The sequence below is a fragment of the Papio anubis genome, chromosome 6, assembly GCF_008728515.1.
Source record: "Papio anubis isolate 15944 chromosome 6, Panubis1.0, whole genome shotgun sequence".
In the NCBI taxonomy this organism is placed as follows: Eukaryota; Metazoa; Chordata; class Mammalia; order Primates; family Cercopithecidae; genus Papio; species Papio anubis.
The window spans coordinates 76,928,342-76,946,833 of record NC_044981.1 but is presented as its reverse complement, the minus strand read 5'-3'; the positions used below and the strand labels follow the sequence as shown (position 1 = coordinate 76,946,833).

At 40.0% G+C, this 18,492-nt stretch overlaps 1 non-coding gene across 1 annotated transcript; it reads right to left on the bottom strand.

The window, feature by feature from the left end:
* Positions 1 to 7,046: 7,046 nt before the first annotated feature.
* On the bottom strand, positions 7,047 to 7,179 carry LOC116275560. Its single transcript, XR_004184676.1, has one exon. It is a non-coding gene; the product is annotated as a small nucleolar RNA SNORA70 (small nucleolar RNA).
* Between the last annotated feature and the right edge of the window lie 11,313 nt (positions 7,180 to 18,492).

Here is an 18,492-nt window from a genome sequence, read left to right as displayed (position 1 = left end):
ACAGATCACTTTAGATGAATTCAGAGTCGTTACTACCTGCCAGGTGCTTAGTGCCAGTCACTTGCAACCTTTACCAGGGGCAACTTGCTGTTTTCTGTTCAAATATTAAACTATCAAAATCTGAGACAAGAAAGTTTCCCAAATCTCATGCAACTTCAGAGACGGATCCTATACCAGGAGGAACAGCTGAGCCAGACAGGAATTCTTGTGGCCTCCTAAAAGTCTCATGTTTATTGATAAACTCTGTTCATAGAGTGCTGTGGCTGTCATGTTGCCACGGTCACTTTCGCTGTGTTACCATTGGGCTCTGGGAGCAAAGTAAAAAAGTTGAAATTGAAATAATCCCTTTAAGCATTTATGGAGTTTGATCCTGTCAGGCCTCTGAGCCCAAGCCAAGCCATCACATCACCTGTGACTTGCACGTATATGCCCAGATGGCCTGAAGTAACTGAAGAATCACAAAAGAAGTGCAAATGCCCTGCCCCGCCTTAACCGATGACATTCCACCACAAAAGAAGTGAAAATGGCCGGTCCTTGCCTTAAGCGACGATATTATCTTGTGAAATTCCTTTTCCTGGTTCAACATGGCTCAGAAAGCTCCCCCACTGAGCACCTTGTGACCCCCCACTCCTGCCCGCCACAGAACAACCCCCCTTTGACTGTAATTTTCATTTACCTACCCAAATCCTATAAAACAGCCCCACCCTTATCTCCCTTCGCTGACTCTCTTTTCGGACTCAGCCCGCCTGCACCCAGGTGAAATAAACAGCCATGTTGCTCACACAAAGCCTGTTTGGTGGTCTCTTCACATGGACGCGCATGACAGATCTTCCATGCTGTGTTTGGTAATCTGGAGTCCTGGCTGTTCAATATTCCCTTTCTAGTTCCTCCTTTATAGTTATCACTTGAAATGTGAACAATAATAAAATAGCTACAATATCTTAGTTATCTACTAGGTGCCAAGTGATATACATACACTATCCATTTAATCTTTTTCACAGTTATACAAATAAAATATTTTTGCCATTTTATGTATAAGAATAACAAACACTTAGAGAGGCTAATTTGTCCCGGCTCACACAGCTAGTTAGTGACAGAGTAGAGTTTGGATTCAGAGAAGCAATTAAAATTATTGAACTGAATAAGATTAAAGACAATTGCTTCCTCAGGTCACTTTGGGCAGGGCTGAGGAAGGGGGCAGGAAAGAACCAGGTTCTTCATAGTTCAGGAAGAGGACAGTTCCAGTTTCTTCTGCATTCTCCAAAGAGCCAAATATTGTGATTTCTGCCTGAGATTGCTTCATGCTTGGACACAATGGACTTTAGTAATAGTGCTGATATTATTTTTGTTATGTAAGTCTTTATAGCATGCAGTGCTTCTGTCTAAAAGAGCTCTTTCTGTAAGCATGGGAGGGCAGGAACTCACCTTCATCCTCAGAATCCTATGGGGCTAATTCCTTTGTGCAGAGGTAGATTTTCTGTGAAGCTAAAGAAGTTTACATCTTCAGGGACTCTCACTTGCTTGGGCATATGCTTTTCTAATATTTGAAGGTGTAAAACATTTTAGCCACAATTAAGACTGCAGTTAAGGCTGAGTGTGGTGACTCACACTTGTCATCCCAGCTACTTGGGAGGCTAAAGCAGGAGTATAATTGCTTCAGCCCAGGAGTTCAAGGTTACAGTGAGCTATGATCACACCACTGTACTCCAGCCTGGTGACAGTGACACCTTCTAAAAACAAACAGACAAACAAAAAACCTGCAGTCTCTTTTCATATGAATTCTTTTCCTTGCCTTTTCGTGTTGGATAGTCCCAGACTGGCTGTGGACATTTTCGAGATTTGGCTAATGGGAAATTAAATTGGGAGTCTCTCTATTTGGGTTTAGTGAGATGGATTTACGTGGTCTGCAGTCATTTTCAGGTATAGTAATAATTATTGCTACCTGTCCACGTGCAGGAATACTTCCAGAAATCCTCTTCCCACTCATCTGGGATCACAGAATGAAGACACAGTGATTGTAATACTATATGAACATGTTGTGCTGTGCCAGAAGTATATGGGCAGTAGAGGAGAAAGGAGACTTGAACATTTTTCAAGTCATCATAACAAAAAATTGTAAGCAAACGTTTTGAATCTCATCAATGCCGTGTTAAGTCAGAAAAGTCAGAAATCCTCTCCTACCATACATAGGGGTGCAATCAACGAGTATGCAATCAAGAAGAAAAAAGTAGAAAAAAATGTACGATGAATCAGGAAGTTAATAAATAAATATTTTTCTGGATTTTTTTGATGTTTGTGGTATTTGTTAGCTGTTTATATGTATACTTTGTGGTGATTTCTCATCTTAACTAAATATTCACACATATCTATTACTTATAATTTTTTTATTCTATTAAAGAGGGCCCCCAAAATTATATAATCTTATGTAATCTGCCCTTGCCAATACAGGATTTAAACGTGCACTAACTAATTAGACTCTTCACTGAATCTTGGTGACAGGAGGGAGGAGGAAGAATCCAGACAGGTGGGCTGCCAGGGGAGTGGCTTCGGAACTGGACCAGGACATGGGCTCTCTTGCTCTGGTGTAAGCAGGGCCGGTCCCACATGTTGTCTTGGTCCCCATGCCTGACTCATATGGTCATCTTTTTTCAACAAGGCCAGTGTAATGAACAGATAGCTGTCAGCACTACAAAGGAGGGAAGACTACCCCACCCGCTACCACATCTCTTCTCCACCTCCTGTGGTGGCCTAAAGTATTAGAACTAGAGGCACATTCCTTTGGGTTTGGTAAGTTTTTTAGTCATTGAGAATAAAATTAAAAGCAAATGTTTTACAAACAATTTCATCATAAGTCAATATTAAATATCCCTTAGTCCCGAGGTTTAGGAATGTTGATAAGGACGATGATGATAACCTACCAATTTCTGAACATTTACTATGCCTCAGGCAATGTGCTGCACAGTGTAATGTGTGGCATCTCAGTCAATCCTGCAACAGGAGGAAACTGAAGTTTATAGGGTGTCATGCAGCTCTAAGTGACTAACGAGATAAAGGCACAAAAATAGTTAAATGACAAATTATGAGGCAAAGGCTTTAAAATTTCAGGTATTTCTCAATTATGCCTTGGGCTGGTCCTTCCCTTTGCTGTTTTCCTCAACTCTAGTAAAATGCTGATCACTACCTCTCTTACTCACAAGGAACAGAGTAGAATATATATGTGGGGTTTAAAAAATTAACCCCCAGGCAATGAAAATATGTTTTCTTCAGCATAAGAAACAAAATTGGTATTAAACACCAAACGACACCTGGATTGCAGAAAAAAATCAATTACCAAGGGGGAAAAGGTTTGCAAGACAGCTAGAGCTAGGCAGTTAAACATTAGCATTCAATGGTTTGAAGTGTTTGGGTTTTGCAATGGTGTGGTTTGGAAGCTTTCCAGCAGAAAAGCTATTTTCTTTTAAGAGGATAACTCTCTGCAACATTTTCTTTGCTGAAATAATGTGATCCTTAATGACGTCTTATATGACCCAAACTTTAAATAGACCCTATTATTTTAGCTGACCTCATTCTAACCAGGTTTTTACAGGTCAGCCATGAACTATCAACAGCTTCCTGATAATTAATCCTACTTGCCCAAATAACTGTTAGCCTGTTAGCCTTATCTATGCTAAGAGGAAGCTTTTCTATGCACCAGACTTCCTCAGTGAATAAAACACAAACTGAAATTCTGCAGAAAGGGCCAACATTGTGAGGTTTGAGAATGAAGAAACAGATTGAAGATTACGACGCTGCCCTGTCTTCAGCTCCTTACTTGCTGAAATTCTGTGGTTCATCTGGCACAGGAATGGCTTTACAGTAGAGTCAGCAGCACAACTGCTCAGATCAGGTGTGGTTCTCTGGATGACTATCAAGATGCATGGACGACAACAACATACGCAGTTACCTAAGTGGTCTGGATTGCTCTAAGAAGCAATGGGGGAAGATATCTCAAGTAGCCACTAGAGTTGTTTCCACTAGGGTTTAATTTTGTGCCATTAGAGGCTCATTCTTTTGACTCTGAAGAGCTCTAAGATTCTACTAGGAAAATACAGCTGCAGTCTTTGGTTGTCACCTACTCAAATGCAAGACTGGTGTTTGATAAAAGGAGGGAAAAGAGGCATGCTGTTATAACTGATGCTGTCAGGACTCCAGGAAGAAGAAAGGTGATGAAATAACAAAATTGCTTTCTTCATTTGGTGAAGGGAGTAAGGAGCTCATGCTGGTCCCATCTAGCAATTTGTAAATGGGTTGTTTGAACATGTGGGTCTTAACATGTTCATAGATTGTGGGTGTGTGTTTGTGTGTGTAAAATGAAAAGGCTTATTATTAGATGTAGCCTTTTGTCAGCATAGTATAAAGTTCCTCAGGTAAGGGCATGCTTTGTAATTAAAGGATTTCTGCATCTGCTAATTGCCCATGACATGTACCTTTTCTTTCCAAGTCACATTTCTGATTTTCAATAATGATTTATTACTAACCTGTTTTCTCATCAGGTTAAAAGCATGTCCCAAATAGTTTAAATCCAATGTGCTCCAGTACATATAAAGAGACTTATTAAGATGATCTTTTCTAAGAAAGGTAATTGTATCTTACATTATACAAAACAAAACATAAATATGACATATAGTCCAGTGCAGTGTGCATTTTCATTTCTCACTGTGGCAATGATGTGAATTTTTGGACATGTTTATGGTGGTGACTTTATACATTAAACTGAGCAGAGACCAGATTGCATTGTGAAGTTTAGCAAAGCTAGAATTGAAAACTCAGAAGCCCAAGAAACATTCTTCAGAAGGCATGAAGACTGAGTAGATGTAGGATTTAATATTTCCTGCATGGTTTGGAAATATTCTGGATTTGTTTCTAAACTTTGCTAGACATATGTCAATGACTCAGAAAAGTCATGCTCAACAGAGAGGTGAGAGAATGACCTACTGGTGACCATCAGGTTCTGTTTCAAGTTTTAAAATATGTATCCTTCAGAAAAAAAATGGCAGGTTACATGTCATTTTCCAATGTTAATGGTTCAATTTTACTAGATTTTTACTATGCTTAAGTTATTATAATTTTTCTTAAAGAATAGGTGGAACATAAACATAAGAATGTGAAACTTAAAATACATCACAGGACTCTGTTTCCTCTTTTTTTAATGTCTCCTTTTAGGTGACCTCTTCCATTTCCATGTATCTGAAGACATCTTTACCTTCTTTCTTTTACCATCACCACTTTAGGCCAGTGCCTTTTTGATCACTATGAAGAATAACAAAATCACTTCACAATATAATCCAGTACTTGCAAATGCATGCCTATATGCACAAAAATTTGAGAGGAACTGTTATGAAATGATGTGGTGGTCTCTGATATTTTCTTTCTTTCTTTTTTTTTTTGACAGACTCTCGCACTATTGCCCAGGCTGGCGTGTAGTGGTGGGATCTTGGCTGACTGCAACCTCCACCTCCCGTGTTCAAGTGATTCTCATGTCTCAGCCTCCCAAGTAGCTGGGATTACAGGTGCCTGCCATCATGCCTAGCTAACTTTTGTATTTTTAGTAGAGGTGGGGTTTTGTCATGTTGGCCAGGTTGGTCTCAAACTCCTGGCCTCAAGTGATCCACCTGCCTTGGCCTCCCAAAGTGCTGAGATTACAGGTGTGAGCCACTGTGCCTGGCTGATTTTTTCTATTGTACATTATTCTCTTTCAATGATATTGTGTGTTAAGACCACTAAAATGACTGTATAACACTGATGGGTTGTGACCTATAGTTTAGATAGCAGTAATCTAAAATAGCATCACCATTTGCCCAGATATCTGCAGCAGTCTATTAACCCGTTTCTCTTCTATTTTTCCCTCATGAATTCCCCATACGGCAGCAAAAAGGATCTCAAAAGATAAATCCAATCATGCAACTCTCCTGCTCAAAGCCTTCAATAGCTTCTTACACTTACACAAAAAAATCTAAACTCTTTCAAACTCCTCACCACACCTACATGATCTGACCTTTGACATTCTGTTCAGCCTAATCTCATGCCATCTCTCCCTTCCTCTGCATGCTCTGGTTCCACAGAACACATTTCAGTTCCTCCAGTACAAGAGATTCTTGCCTGCCTGGGTACAAATTGCTCCCTCTGCCAGGAACACTCTTTCCCCAATTTCTCATGACTGGCTGGTGTTTACTCTTTAGTCTGGTCTTATTTTCTCTACAAAGACACCTTTTTTAACCATCCCAGTTACAGTGGATCATTCCTTCTTATTTTTTATTTCAACCCATTGTTTGAACACTTACACTTGGAAAGATGGAAAGAAAATATCACAGCTAGAAAACTGACCAAATAACAGGCAGGATGGGGGTGGGTAGAGGACTCACAGCAAGAGATAGTGGAGTCTTTTAGGGCTGGATGTGTTCATCTTAGGATTAAGGACTTAAAACTTTGGAACTATGACTTTGCACAATGTATCTTGCCTATAATGCCTGCCTTTTCATTTTTGTGTAATATCGAATTGTATTAATTTAGAAAATTCTACATGCCTCTACTTTGCTAAGAAGGATGAAGGAAAGAAAGGGTTTGGTTACACATATGCTAACAATTTTTTTTTTTTTTTTTGACAGGAAGTACTGTTGAGCCTAAGAGGCGGCAGAACAGTGGAAGCCTTCCTGAGTGCAGGGCCTGCCACTTGTTCAGGAGCCATGACTGGGGATGCTTTTGACCCCACAGCCATCTGAGATAAGCCACTTCTCAACTACCATGTCTTCAGATTCATCCACATGAAACTTGATAGAGCCCCATTTCTTTGAGATGTGGCCAGGCAACTTAAACTTGGTCCTGTGTAGGAACTCAATCACATGTTCCTTGTTCTGCACCTTGGTATGGATGGACATGATGACTTGGCCAATGTAAATTGTGGCCATGGTACCCTGGGGCTTTCCAGAGATACCCTTCACACCTGTTTGGAGCCTACACTGGGAACAGTGTAAGGTCAAAGGTCGGAGACATAAACATACATTGGAAACGGCTGTCTCCTATGTTCTTTAGAGCAACCTATATAAGAAACAAGCTATGTATATGACAAAGGAGGCTGTTGTTTGTAGCCATTACACCGAGCCCCTGTGAGGAAAGGAGTGCAGCTGGCTTAATTGACTGCAGAAGATGAATAATTTTAAAAGTCTGCTGAGTCCCAGAATTCGGGGTGACAGTGGTAATCAGAGTGACAGAACTCTAGAGAAAGGCAGTGTTCATAGAAAAGAGTCAGAGGTTGCTGGTGGGGTCTGCTCCCACCAGCTGGAGGTTCTTTTCTTGATTCAGAACTCACAGAGTTTTACGTGGTGTTTTAATAAGAAAGATGTTTCCATCCTTGAACCATCGCTTCTCTAGCTTGGAGGTCCTTCCTGTGCTATAAAGATCACAGATAATTTGCTGGCTTTGTACAAGGGCAGTACTGTTGAAAGGGACCTGCAAGCTTCTTTGTCCTAGGGACTAAAAGTCCCTATTTCTGCCCCAGCAGTTCCAAATCTATAAACAGATATTTTCACATGATATCACTCCTCACCAGTTGCCAGTTGGAGGATGGAGATGCAGGATATATTATAATAGTCGTTTCTGAGTTTAGGTAGAACTTGGAATCAGCCAAATTTGCCTTAGGCTCAAACTGTATGCCCTGAGAGATAACTCCCACAGTCTTAAGATTGAGAACATCATTTGAACTCCCATAGGCCTGATGCCTGGAAGGAGAGCAACCTGGTTTTTGCCCCTTCTTCTGCCTTTGCTGGTCTCCATGCCTAAGCATCACGTTCCATCCAGCTCCTGCAGATGAGTTAGCTGGCCTGAGTGCCTGCAAAAGACCAGGCATTCTCTAAGGCATATTTTACATGTTGCAAGGCATATTTAGCATTCTCTAAGGCATACTCTAAGGCATATTTACATATTTACATTTATCTAATGCTGGCCATTCTGTTTTTCCAGTCTGGTCTTCCTTCACAATCTTGGGTTTATCCCTTCTCAGCTCAGCACTAAGGGAGTGTTTCTTCAAAGCTCTAACATGTACTGTAGGTGCTGCTCCCAATGGTTGCCATCTTTCTGATTCCTTATAATTCCTCAGTAATGATTTGTGCTATTTTTACTTTTTTTCCCCTGAGTCTCAACCTTGAAGAGTTTACTGTGCCCACTTGAAATTAAGTATGGACTGCTTTTAATGGGACTAATTGTTATAAGTTCTCATAGGAAGAATCAATTTCAAGAATGAGAAAAAAAAAAATCCATCCCCAGGGTTCCTACATCCTACCCTCGGCCTCATGATTTAATCACTTCATTTTAGAATAACGCACTCAGCTGTTTCCACATCAGCCACTGACTTTCCCCAAGAAACAAATAATAAGGAAGATGTGGCCTTAACTAAGATGGCCTTGCCATAGGTTAAAGGATCATGGACAGCTGATTTCTAGTGCCTTTAGATCATTGGAACAAAGCCAATTTCTTCCTCAGACCAGTTTGCTTTGATTTGCAATTTATTATTAACAAAATGAACTGACTATTTTGGGACTTGGGTCTGAACTATTACCTAAATCCTGACTAATCATAGTTTGTGAGGTGCTGCAACAAATGCCTGCCTCTGTCTCTTTCGTTCTTTTTCTTGCTCTTCCTCTCTCTTCTTCTTTTTTTTTTTAAGAATATCTTTTTCTGGAACAATGAAGCCGACAAGAAATACAGGAAACCATAGAGAGTTAAATAGCATTTATGGAATTGTGAGGATCATCTACTGACAGTAAGAGCAGTAACACAGAAACAGACTTCAACTGGCAAGAAACAGCAGGTCACTGCCTGCAGGGGTTGACCAGCTCAGAAACTTGACTGTTTCATGTGTTTGGGTAACGTAATCAAACACAGATGCTGAACCAACTTATGCTCTAATGACATTATATTTGATATCTTCTACTTAATTGTAATTAAAGTTCAATTTCCTAGATCAATTAAATATATTAAAATATTTTATGGGCATTTATCAGCCTAAACTGATTTTTAAAAACCACACAGTGGCGTCAGGAGGGTTCTGTGTTTGAGAAGGCCACAATGCTTTTCAGTGAGATACTACATTTGTCCATAGGCTTAGGGAGAATAATTTACATTTCAATTTTACAAAATTAACATTATGGTCGGCTTTCAACTAGGTATGCAAAGGTCTTCAATTTTAAGTGGAAGAATGTCTGTGGGTGTGTGAGTATTGAATGAATTTCTTATATTTAATTTCTGCTATAACTTAATAGCCAATAGACAATAAGAAATGTTGCTGTCAAAGAGGCTTTTATGGGAATGAACTGGAGAAAGAAGCATAATTCTATACAATGGATGGAAGAACACCATACATCTCAGATTTCTGAAGATGTAAAGAGATTTCAAATAGACTGTCCCTTTGTCCTTATAAGCATATTAGTTGTTAGGCCACATACTGTGATTTTTGATTTAGGATACATATTCACTATACTTAAATGTCCTAAAAGTGTAATAAGAACAAAAGTCTTAGTCAAAATGTATATATGCTTATTATTGTAGAATTTGAGTAAGTAGTAACATAACATCCTCAGAAAAGGAAATGGTATGTTTTTAATTCTGTGTCCCATGTATGAGAGCACAATTTGCAATCTAAAATTGATTAATTTTCATATATCACTTGATTAAAAAACAGAATAGTGGTGGAAGCTTCTGGAGTATTCCCAGAAGCATTAAAAGATAAACAATAGATGGACAAGTTAAATCTGCAATAAAATTCCATTAATCATATGTAGCTGAGGCTTTAGAAGTGAGTCATCAAATAATCTCTGGAAACTTTGAGGATATTTACTAAAATTTTAAAGCTGACTATATTCCAACTGAAAATGTTATCCCCCTAAGTTAAAAGAGAACTTTTATCCGACACACAGAACATATCTAGGTTATTTAATCTATATTACTTGCTAGGTGATTTTTAAATAACCATAGTTACTAGACCTAAAGGATTTATAGTAGGTGTCTGTTGCAGTGGTGATGGCACTAGATTGATTCAACAGTCATTTATTTGTATTAATGAATAGGAAATGAGAAAGAAGATTTGTGAAAGAACAAATAATCTAGGGGAGTTAATGAGCACATGTGTGTACACATACTCTAACTTCCCAAGGAGGCTATGTTGTACAGTGCTCTCCCCCACCCACCTTCAAATCTGCAGCCCATAGGTAGAGAGAGGGGGCCATGCCCTATATTAGGAGTTGAGGGGAGTCAAAGGCCAGGGTTACTCATGTTTTAGTGCAGTATAAAGTGCAGTCTGTAAAGCCTCTGGGTAATTTGATCAATGCAGGCATTCAAAATCTATAATGCGAGTTCCAGAGTAAATGTTTGAATCAACTTGATCTTTAATTAAATTTAGAAGAAAACTAAAATTTCCATTTTAGTTGAGTAAAAACAAGAAGTTTAGCCAGATATCTGGCTGTTAAATATGATGTATATAAAACATCTAAATAATTAGTTTGTTTTTCAATTTTTGAATTCAAATGTCTGCTATCTTTAGACTCAAAGTGGATTAAGAATTAGTCATGATAATTCAATTTCTTTGATTTATGAAGAATGTGTGACTCAAAATAATGACCGATCCAATCTGTAAAGGGTAATTACTTTTATGTCGGAAATAGTCTTATGTCATTCCTGCACTTGGTCTAGAGTTATATGTGTGTGTGTGTGTGTGTGTGTGTATACACACATATATATATAGAAATACAATACAATGTACTACAAAAACATAATTCAAATATTATGATAGTATATTCATTCAAATGATTTCCATGATTCCACAAATTTAGATGGCAATTACAGAGCTTCTAAATTTAGTATATAAAAATGATGCTAGAAAAATGGGTACCTACCATTTTTAAACATCTCTTTGAAATGTTAAACTCTCATATAAAAATCATAATAGTATGCATAATAACTAAAGTGAAATATACTATTCTTAACGTTATCATTTACTTTTAAGATAGTGAATTAAAAATACACTATTCTGCACTACTCTGAGCATGGACTAGACTTAATCTCCAAGTATTTCTAGCTCTCTAGAGTATACAAGGTGCCTGTCTCATGTCTGAGCACTTTGACCTCGACAAGCCCTGTAACCCACAGAACACAGATAATGTTCCAAGACAAGTCCAGACTTGTAGAAGACATAGACAAGTCATAAGTGTTTGCAAGAAACATTTCTTTTTTAAAACACAGCAACACAATCCATATCTAGTCAGTGTGAGGCTGACGAACTACTGCTCACAAAGATCTCACAATAAGTAAACAGAGTGGAATCTGGTTGCTAAGTTAATTCCAGTGAATTACAAAATAAAAAAAAAGTCTTTGGAATTTCAATGGAAATCGGGGAGAAATTGTTGGGCAAAGAATCTTGAGTGCCATATATTTTTTCCCTTTCTATTATTTTAACAAGAGTTTATGTTAAGAATATCACTTTTATGCTAATCAATTATTCACTTCCATAAGTAATTATGAATTTCAAAACCTAGAGGGCAGTTCTATTACCCTTTAGGGATATCTTACTTATCTAAACTATCAATATTCAGCCTTCTTAATCATGTGTCAATCCAAATTCTCTTTTATTTCCCAGCTCCCCTGCAGGAGTTGTAGTTTATTGGAAACTGTTATCTTCCAGTTGGACACTTTCATGGCTCAAATATCAATAACCTTTATAGCTTTTGTTCTCCTCTACACCTTCTTGGCTAATGCCTAATTTACTAGCATCTTTAAACCTTTTCTTTTGTTAGGAAAGAAGACTTGAATTTCTTTTATTTCATATTACCAGAATAAATTCTGGCATTTTAATGTAATTTCCTACAGAAAGTCTACAGCTAGTTTCCATATTTACACCTAACAATCCCAGGGTTTTTAAGGTAGTCATATTTTTCTTCCTAGAGTCTGGTTTGAACAGTTATTTTTTAAGTGTTTTAAAAATGTCCATTATCCGAGTAGCTTCAAGAGAAACTTTTGTTTAGTTATTATGTTTTGTTCAGTTTTTCAGACTTTCTAAGACTATGTGTTTTTTGGTTGCTTATCACATTCCATAGTAATTTCTCCCAAACATCAAGATAACATTAGTTGTACTATTTAATTTGTAATTTGTTTGGCAACAGATAATTTTGAGGTCAGGAAAGGAAGTTAATAGGAAAAGATAAAAACAAGTGATGGTAGAAATAATACTAAGAAGGTTCTTTCAAACATATATGCATTATTGAATCAATGTATGATTTATGTATATATATGAGTAAATAGGCCTTCTACAGCTGCCATAAGTTTAAATCTCATATAAAAAAATCAATAATCAGTAGCTAACAAATGTATCAATATATGTTGTACAGGTAAGAAGTAGCTGAAAATATATCAAGATGAGCTGGATATAACATACCCATAGAATACAGCCTTATTTTTTACAAGGTACCCAAACATTTTTAGCTAAATTCCTTCTAGAAAAGAGAAATAATTTATTATATTCTTCCCTTGTACTCTTCACAAAACCTTACAGTTTCCACAAGTAAAATCAATACTTTCTTCAGGGCAGTTAAACATATTCCAGCACAAATTTACAAAAAAATTGTAATACAAATATTAAAGTTTACTTAGTCATATTTGATGGTTTTTGAAAATATAGTGTATTTATAGTTTACATTTTGCCAGATGAATGTAACTTTTGAATGTCTCTTTTGTCTGGAGTAAGGAAAACAGTCTGGTCCATGGGCTTGCAACACTGATTGAAACGGCAAAATTTCACAGAGATGTCACAACAGGAAGAAGTTCTGGCATAATCAGCACTGATAATAGCATAAGAAAATACTAGCTAGTCTTTCTGATGAAGAATTCTGCTAAAGGACAATCCAAATAAAGTTTGATTGTAAGAGCGATGATGTAGGTCTGACTGATCATATTGATTGCTTGCATATTGAATTTCCTAAACTCACTAATCTGTAACTGTGAATGGAGTTATTTTTATGTGGTCATACACTTCAAATAAACACACTGAAAATAAAATCTTAGGACATTACACTTATAAGATGCTCAACAGTAGAGTAGTGATGCTTTATACTATGTCCACAGGTGAGAATGTAGCCCACATAAAAAATCCTCTGTGTAGCTACAGGATCTCTTTAAACTTAGCTGTTTGATGCTGATCATTTAAATGCACTCACACTGATGTAAGATTAAACAGTGTGGTTAGAAGGGTTTTTGGCCCATGATGAGGGCAACTGAGTCTAACCTTAACTTTCCCATAACTAGCTGTGTAAATATAGGGAAGATCATCTAGCCTTTCTTCATCTCTAAACTTAGAACTTCATGCTAATCAGAACAGTTTTGAAGATAAAATAAGATAATATAGAAGAAAAATGATTGAAAAGTTTAAAACTCTAAAAGCTAATCTGTTGATTACAAAGAATATACAAGTAATATGTTGAATGGTTATTCCCAAACTAAGCTGTATGTCATGGATGTTGCCAGTCTTCCACAGGCCCTGAATAATGCATAAACATTTTTTATTTTCCTGAAGGAACATAGGAAACATCATTTCACAAGCACCATTTCCCTGTGAAAACAGGTAATGTATTTTCCCAAGTGAGTTTTAATTTTTGCATGAGGCACTTTGATCAGTTGCTGTTCTACAAACACTAACTGGACAGCAGAGAGATGTCCAGTTCACTCTGCAAAGAAGGCATATGTGTGTGCATGCTTGGAAAAGCATGCAATACCCCAGTGGTCTCTGGAATTACTAGGATTTGGGCCACAAAGGCAGCAAATGGTTGGGGGACAGAGGCAGGTCGGGGAGTACTCAAATTCCTCACACTACCACTGCTCTGCCTGCATCGCAGGGTGCTTCTAGAAGTACGTGCCACTTTTTGTGGAAAGGTTCCAAGAGCAGAAGTGGTAGAAGGTGGAAAATCAAGAGAGAAAGTGGAGAGGGCTGGTGTGGAAAGACCAAGAGCAGGACAGGAATATGGGGGGAGACTGGCTAGAATGCTGTGAGAGAGGGAAGTAGCAGGCTTAATGGCAGGTTTTGTGTGTGTGTGTGTGTGGGGGGTGGGTGGTGGGGTGCTTTTTTCTCCTGTCTCTCCTTTTGGGTTTGAACTTGAAGGAGTAATTTTGTATTTGGAGGCTTCCTATCTTCTGAAACCATTTTTGAGAAGGTAGGAAGCAGGGCAAGAAGGGGAAAGTACCACTGCTAAGTGAACTCGGGGCAGTCTTCAAACACCCCACTGTGTTTCAGTGTGTCGCATTTCTTGCAAATTCTCCATAAGGTGCTAGCTTGCTAGCTCTTCGCTGCCACGGAGGTCATTTGTGGCTGCTGGGGAAGAAGTGCCCATCTGCTTCTTCAGGTCATTGTGCATTCTGGCCCTCAGCAGTTGTTTCATGATAAAATCACTTGGTCTCCAAAGTTATGCCCAACCTGAATGTCCAGAACTTGGAAAGAAAGAAGAATCAGAGTGCAGTTCCAGCTCAAGTTTAAGTCTAGGAGGAATATGAGAGGACTGGGAACAAGCCAACTCACAGAATGTAAGAAACTGACGTGCATGGGTCTGAACCAAGGCTCTGTGATTTCTCTAAGATACTTAACTTTCTTGTGCCCTATCTTTCCTATGGAGATATAATGTGTACAGTTCTGGTTTTTAGAGAAGTTTAGAAAAAATAATGTATATAAAATATTTAGCAGAGTTTCTGGGATATAATAACAAACTCAATAACTATGATTAAGGCCAAAGCTGAACATCTTATTTTGCTAAGTCCAGATTGATTGTTACTGTAACTTTAAAAATAAGATGAACTAATTACAAGTGTTTCTTTCTCAAAATTGTATGTAAAGCTTTCCTTTAAAACCTTCAGAATAAGGACTTTTTATCTGCTCGCTTAGAAAGCAGTTTAAATTTAGGCTCTCCGTATTTCAGTTTTGTGGTGGTCTTAACTTTATCAACTAAGAGCTTCATATTGCCATAGGTTTTTGTTTTTTTTCTTTTAAGTAGGAAAAAGTAAATAATTTACCAAACAGGTTCAGAAGCTAAAGCCTGGGGGAAAGATTTAGCAACTTTGCATCTAAATTTAATCTAAGAGTAACTGTGTTGAGAAATATCTTAGTTGTGAATGTATTTGGAAAGTATAGACGTTCTCATTTGATAATTATTTTGGCTATCTAGAAAAAAATTAATTAATGGTTTCAATTGCAGAATCTGCAATTTTATGTAAGGATGGATATTTTTTCCTAGAATATAAATATTATTTCAGTTTGAAGATAGGAAGAAGTGGGACAATGAACAACATATGCTTTCATTCAACAATATGTAATGATTGGCCACTATGTATCAGGCACATATTAATCCAGTCAAAGATTAAATTGCCCACAAAAGCATTGCCAAAAGTAAGATATCCCAGATGTCCCAGTGCAGGAGGCAGTAGGGTCTGGATTATGGTTGGGAAAGGGGAAATGTTTTGTTAAAGGTTTAAGGAAGTGTCAGCCACAAAGCATTGGATGCTTGGGGGAGAGACAGTCTTGGCACACTGCTGCTGGGATTATCTTCTCCCCAGCATACAGCATATAAGCAGGCCCTACAAGTCCAGCTTCATGCTGTACTTCCACCTCTCAGTTGTGCCCTCCATTTCTGGGAATGACCATGGGATCAGCCTTTGCTTGGGGGAGGGTTCCCACTTAGAGAACTGTAGTATGGTAGCTGTTGTCAGTGCAGCGCAAAGTGTGGCTGGGTCCTTGTGTCAGGATCACCCTGATAGCTTGCCAAAATGCAGATTCCTTTAGTGCTATAGAAGGAAATCCTGGGTATGCATAGGCAGATGTCCATCAGCTCTAAGAGTCTTCTTTATTTTTAGTTTTTGGAGCAAGGGTAAAAATAAAGTAAAAAATAATTGTAGTAGAGCTACACACACACACACACAGCCTTGATTTTTCAAGTGCACTGTGTCTAACATTGGCTTTGTTTTAAAAAGGGGCAGAATTCATACCGGCCTTTGAAGGAAACATTTTTAACAGGTTTTTTTTTTTTTTCTTTTCTCTTCTCTTCTCTTTTCTCTCTCTTTTTTCATTTCTTTTCTTTCTCCCTTCCCTTCCCCTCCCTTCCTCCATTTTCTTTTCTTCTTTTCCCCCTCCCCTCCCCTTCATTCTTTCTTCCTTAAATCCTTGCTATTTGTGCTTGTCTTGTCTTCCAATAGAAGGTACTGGTAAGCTACAGACCACTCGCTACCCCGTAATGACCACTAAACAGCATTCACAGCCAAATGGGTTGGGTTAAAGGCCTGACCCCACCACTTATTAGTTGTGGAACTTGGGAATGTTTCTTAATTTCTTGGATTCCTCTGTTTCTAGATCCCTAGGAGATGGAAATACCTTCTTCTTGAAGACTAAATTAGGTATTATGTTAAGGAGCTAAACAGTTTATAGCCCAGACGTGTTCAATAAGTTCCTGGTACTCAAACCTTATCTCAAGGCACTACCAATCTCATTTATTAATCACGAGGAGTGCACATATCTTTTCTCAAACATTCCCCAACTCTATACGCTTCCCTTTGTAGATAACGCTCTTCTCCTCTTTCCCCGACTACTGAAGGAACATCCATTCTTTCAAGATCCAGTCCAAATGACACCTTCTCGGGTGTCTCTCCGTTTCCTATGTCGTTAGCCCGCCACGCGATTTCGTCAGAATATACTTCTCTCATAATACATATGCAACTGAACCATAATTATGCACCTGGGTGCTATGCCCTCTGGATTATGTGAAATGTAGTCATTCTTAAATCTTCAGCACTTAGCCTGTTGACTGGCACTAACAGGTCACTAAATGCTCTCTCTATACACATGCTCACACAAGAATATGCATATACATATATATGTATAAAACGCCTGGTTAAGATAGATTCATGCGCCGATGGCTGGTCCGAGGAACACATGGGTGTGCTCTGAAGGCAGCGATGGCCCTATGCGGACAGGGTAGTTGTCCTAGAGTCCCCAGGCGCACCTCAGTGCTTAGGCGCAGCGCTGAGGGGACGGCCTCTGCCACGGAGCCAGTCGGGTTTCTCCATTTTGGGACGCAGCTCGGCAGGGTACCGGCAGGGGGCGGCGTTGTCACGCAGCTGGATGCTCCACGGGTGACACCCCCGCACCCTACCCCTCACCCCCAAGGGGCGCAGCTTGGGCGACTAGGCCGGGGCTGCCCCCGTTAGGAGGTGCGGGCTGTTTGTCCTCCCAGTCTGGGCGGGCAGGGCTGAGCAGGGTTTGGGGAGTATTCTGTGACCCGGTCATTCTCCCCTCTGCCCCACCTCAGTCCCCAGCAGCGTCTAGGCGCTGGGAAAGCTGCTCTGGCATAGTTGATGGAGGCAGAGAGCTGCCGAAGAGAGGGCCACAGTTTCTAGCAAAGACAGTGGTGGGCGGCGCGAGTGAGCGTGGGGAGAATTAGCTCTGCCGAATTCACCGAAACTGGATGGGAGAATTCATTTTATTCTTGAAACTCCTATTTTACATCTCGTGGGAAACCAAATCGTATTCCACTACACTATGATGCACTTAAAATGGCCAAACCTTAGTGGGACGCGAGGAACGCGCTTGGCCGCCAATTTTCTGTGCGAGAACTGAGAACTCGCAGCAAAGGCACCCGACACCTAGCGGCCCTTCCCCTGGACTCGGAGGCAGCACTCACTCCCGGGGCGCGCTGTCCGCGGGGCACTGGGCCCGCCCAGTCCTCGGCGATTGGTTGCTCGCCCGCGTCTGCTCCGTGACGCACCCTGGCCCTCGCGACACACCGGCCCCTTGGAGCCACTCGTGCGCAAGAGCCGCACACGCCCGAGGCCCGTGGTGTCGCCCCCGCGCCTTCTCCGGCTGGCCCGGAGCTCCCCGGCGTGCTTCCCGAGGTTTCGAGAATCGAAACCCAGTTATCAACAAGCCCTTCCCACTCACGCGCCGTGACTGATTTGCGTGCACGAGTGAACTCATGAGTCCACGCTTGGACCAGGTTTATCAATGGAATAAATGGTCTAGACACCGAGGTTTAAAAGAGCAGTAGTGAGGAACCTCCGGAGGCCAACAGTGGGAATCTCATGAAGGGCTGTATCCGCGAGAATTTTGGGAAGTTTCTGCAGTTGCAGGATTTTAGTCGCGATCTGGTTTTGATGATCAGTTATGATTCCTGGGGCATTTTAAGTGTCTCCTCCTGGGGAAAATGAAAAGAGATTTGTGGGAGGGGGCGTGCATAAATGTATGTATAAATATACGAATCTACCGGCGCGCACAGTATCAGCACATACAGCCCAGCGCCTAGCGCTCACCGGCCGTCGTCCAGCACCAGCTGCTGGGCTAGTCCGCTGCGTGCCCTGCGGGAGGGGGCGGGCAGGGGGCGGTGCCCTATGCAGATGAGGAGGGTGTGGCGAGCGTGCCGCTCCGGGCCCCGGAAGCGCAGAGAA